The sequence below is a fragment of the Gossypium arboreum genome, chromosome 13 (assembly GCF_025698485.1).
Source record: "Gossypium arboreum isolate Shixiya-1 chromosome 13, ASM2569848v2, whole genome shotgun sequence".
Classification (NCBI taxonomy): Eukaryota; Viridiplantae; Streptophyta; class Magnoliopsida; order Malvales; family Malvaceae; genus Gossypium; species Gossypium arboreum.
The window spans coordinates 105,300,767-105,304,907 of NC_069082.1; the positions used below are offsets into that span (position 1 = coordinate 105,300,767).

A 4,141-nucleotide genomic window follows, 5' to 3' on the forward strand; every position below is an offset into this window, starting at 1 on the left:
TTTATAGCAATCTATTAGTGAAATAAAACATTCAAATTTTACATAAAAATTATTAAATTTTAGTAACATTAGTTCTTTTCATATGTGAAATAAAAATCAAAACTCATAGTCCTTTGTTATTTAAAAACAATAATCCTTGATTTTATGTTATTCAAAAACTCATAGTTCTTTATGTTATTCAAAAACATGAAGAAAACTCGACATAAATACAGAAGGAGCTGAGATCTGTAATCCCTTTGTCTCAAAAGCCATTCCTCATTTTATGTTATTCAAAAACTCATAGTTCTTTATATTATTCTCGTATAAGAAATAGCAAATTCTCTCCGTAACAATTGCTATTCTTAGAAAGTCAAACTCATATACTAACTTGACGACACAAAATATAAATAATTAATGACATGCAAAAGAAAAATGAAATCCAAATCCAAGTGGAACCATACTCTCAATTTACATAATTCGAAAAAGTACTTAAAAGAAGGATAGAAAATTGTTCATTATAGAAAATATATATCAAGTGGATTCTTACCCTTAGAGCTCTCTTATTCAGCTTGTTCATTATAGAAAATTGTTTGAGCCTAGCTTTCACAGTCTCACCCAACGGAACATTGAGTACTTTCTTAGCATTTTGTAGCCATGGATGTTCTACATACAATAGTTGGGATGATTTTTCATGCATAGAAAATATATATCAACATAAATAAAGCATGTAACATGTACAGAAAGTTACCAAGCACTTCCTGTATTGTAAGACGCTCCTTTGGATCAGGATTAAGCATTTTCTTTACAAGGTCCTTTGCATTGCCCGAAACCTTAGGCCATGGGTCCCTCTTAAAGTCAATAGCAGAGCGAATAATTGCTTGTGCCACCCCCTGCTCAGTCTCTATATGCAAAAATGAGAAATGTAGTTTATATCTATTTTTCTAAAAGTAAAAGAGTAGATAGTGAACCGTATGCAAAAGAATACATCAAACTCCTGATACATAATATTAAAGATAATTAAAAAGTTTTTTTTCTTTATCTCTCTCTTTTCTTTAGCCAAATTCTGGAAGCACACATTGTCTCTACATTTATCTCGAGATATAATCTTCATGATGTGAAAAAAAAAGGGAAGTACTTGAAAATAGAAAGACAAACCTTCCCAGAATGGTGGCACACCACAAAGTAAAATATAGACTATAATTCCAGCACTTCAGACATATAGTTACGTTTAAGAACCTCTGGAGCCATGTAATATGGGCTTCCCACTATATCATTGAATAGTTCACCTGTTAAAAGAGAGCATTCTTGAGCTGCTTGAGCATAAATATAAGAAGGAGATAGCTGAAGCATGGACCTATAGTTCCTAGAAAACAACTGCTTTTGCGATAGAATGATTGTGTGTATGTAAAACCATGTTCCACAATGATCCAGCCTCATACTACAGTTGGAGATAACAAAGAAAAGGCCTTCTACTCACAAGCATCAGATCTTGGCATTCAGATGGCTAGAGATTTTTGTGCAGAAAGTTATGGCATTGAGTGAGCTCAACAAGCTAATCACATGGGTGTTTTGGTTCAAGCAGATAGGTTTACTAATGCTGGTGATGGGGATGACCAGAATGTGATTAAAAATGCCCCTCCAAAGGTTGGTGAAACAGACACTGCCATCACTGGTTCCCCATCTCCAGCCTCTGCTAAAGGGAAACAGATGAATGCAATTGCCTCTCTCCCAAATTTTATGGAACGCTCAGGAGGGCTAGCCACTAAAAACTAACAACAACAATAACAGTAACGTTTGGGTGCTATAGCCAATAGCCCCCTCGCTTGTGTTTGTGCCCCACAATATTTCATATAATACCATAACAACAGTGAAGCATCCGAACCGAAGTACTAATCTCAAATTTAGGGGTAAAAAGGAACTATGAATGAACACATAATCAAAATCCATTCTACCTGACCAGTAGTAGCAGGAATCGGTGGTAGACATAGGAGCAGTCCAGACGGGTTGAGGCACATTTCCCATAGGATATGAACCATCTTGGCGCATAATATCCAAGTTAACTATAAAACAATCTATCAAAAAAACCTAGTTAATCGAAGTAATCAAAAAGACACATCAGACAACTTTGTATCAAAAACCAAGAAATAATTTAGACCGACTCATTTGACATTTTGAACTGATAATCGAAATTCCATATTCAATTGCATTCAATGTGACTATAAAATTTGAAACTATTAATAAGGATAAGAAAATTGGATTTATTAGATTCTTACATCTAAGATGAGATCAACAAATCTGCAGACAAGTCCTTACAGACCATTTACTGACGAAGCTGTGCTGCCCTTGAGGTATAACTGTTTTCAAGAACCCCTGGATCATTACTTTATCACATTACAAAGTCCACAAAACATTCCTCAAAGGTGCAATTTTGTAAGGGGTTGAAAAGGATGTTCAAAATGAAAGACTCAAACAATGCAATATATAGTAATCGAAAACCCAACCAAAAACAGCTAATAGACATGGACAGGCCATGTTTAGCTTAAATTCGAGATGGTGTTTCTGAGTGCACAGTATACCATTAGAAAATTTATAGAAGAGAATAATCGAAATGTTTTATTTGAATGCGAAACAAAAATTGCATAATGATATTGAAACACTTTTAGAAATATATAGAAAGATGAGATCATATAAACACATGACTATAATTATTTCTTCATTACAAGAAAAAGATGAAATCAAGTCCTTACTTGCTCAATGTCTCGCTTTATCATTGTGTCAACAATATCCTCAGCTTTAGAAACATACCTTGCAATCACTCGCTTGTTCATTGTGTCAATTGTATGTAAAGCTTCAGAAATCACTGCCTCCTTGCAATGTGCACCAATCAATATATTACTTATAACAAGAATTAAGCAAGGAAGGGATGATTTCTGATGTTGTAGATAACAACATTTGATCAATTACACATGCCACGAATTAAGCATAATTGGTAATAACAATATTGATCTAATGCCTTTCACCTTCAATTCCAAATAAGAGATCAAGAGCATCCTTTAACAACAAAGATAGCCAATGACAGTGCTAATACCACAATGTTGAGTTCCAAACCTCTTACTTCCATCATACTTAAAAACCTAACAGCTTTATTAGCATTGTATTGTAAGCAATTAAAAGAGATTTGATTACAAAATCCATTAATCAAAGTGGAAAATTTTACAGCATCATGTTGAAGACCTAACTTCAGCATTTCCCCTAAACAGAAAACCCAAAATCAATTTGGCCTAATTGACAAGAAAGCATTTAATCAAAATGCTAAAAGCACTATCGAAGCATCATCAACACTATCGAAGCATGAAATTCTTACTTAACATCGGTGTGGGTAGCAATGGTGTTAAAGGAAGAGTGGAAAATAGAAAGACTCCTTCCACCATTAACAAGTGAAAGAAGAATAAAGCTTACCATACGGCGACTTGCATTCTCATCAATCGATTCCAGTGATAGGTTGGAATCGCTTAGGAGTGGTAAATGAAGTGTGGGTCTTTGGCCTTCAAGTTGATTTGCTTCCTTTCAGGTTGATTTGAGCGTGGGATTGTTGATGGCTAAGGAAAAAAAAGTGAAACCGTTGAGAAATTTCAGTGTGAGGGTGTTTTCGAAAGGGAAAAGAAGGTCATTCGGTGGAAAGGTTGGAATAGCCAATTCGACACCTCTTCCCTTGAATTGCTATTCAACGATTTTCGGAATGCTGTAATCGCCATTCGGCGTTTTAAGCTTTCCAACGAACCAAAGCTCTGCTTTACTGTAGAAATTGGAACCGTCCTGTAATGGCTTTAAAGTCTGCAAAGGTGACAATGGTCATTAGTAATTATAGGGGTAGCTAAATCCTACCCCTTAATAATTTCAAGCAAAGTGGGCCAATCCCACATTAATAATTTTGGTTTGGTCATTTCGAAAGCAGGAAATAGGGAGCCAAATCCTAAATCAGTTTGGGTTGAAAAGATAAAGGATCCACAAACAATTAATGAGCTAGGAGAAGATACAAGGCCTGACGCATTGGGAAAGCGTGTGGACCCTTCGCTAGATTTGAGCTCCGCGGGTGTTGGGGAGGTTGCTGGGCCAGAGACCCATAATATTGCTACCCAGGTTATTTCTAAAAATTATGCTA

The 4,141-nt window shown here is 35.4% G+C and overlaps 1 long non-coding RNA gene across 6 annotated transcripts; it reads right to left on the reverse strand.

Moving 5' to 3' along the window:
- Positions 1–235: 235 nt before the first annotated feature.
- Positions 236–3,857, reverse strand: LOC108461767 (uncharacterized). Of its 6 annotated transcripts, none has more exons than XR_008277064.1 (7): positions 3,439–3,857; positions 2,727–2,843; positions 2,253–2,349; positions 1,932–2,051; positions 1,135–1,265; positions 728–880; positions 236–642 (listed from the first exon to the last, which is right to left on the reverse strand). It is a non-coding gene; the product is annotated as an uncharacterized LOC108461767 (long non-coding RNA). The 6 variants fall into 6 exon arrangements; XR_001867846.2 differs by having other exon boundaries at positions 2,727–2,846; XR_008277062.1 differs by having other exon boundaries at positions 2,253–2,333; positions 2,727–2,839; positions 3,439–3,856.
- Between the last annotated feature and the right edge of the window lie 284 nt (positions 3,858–4,141).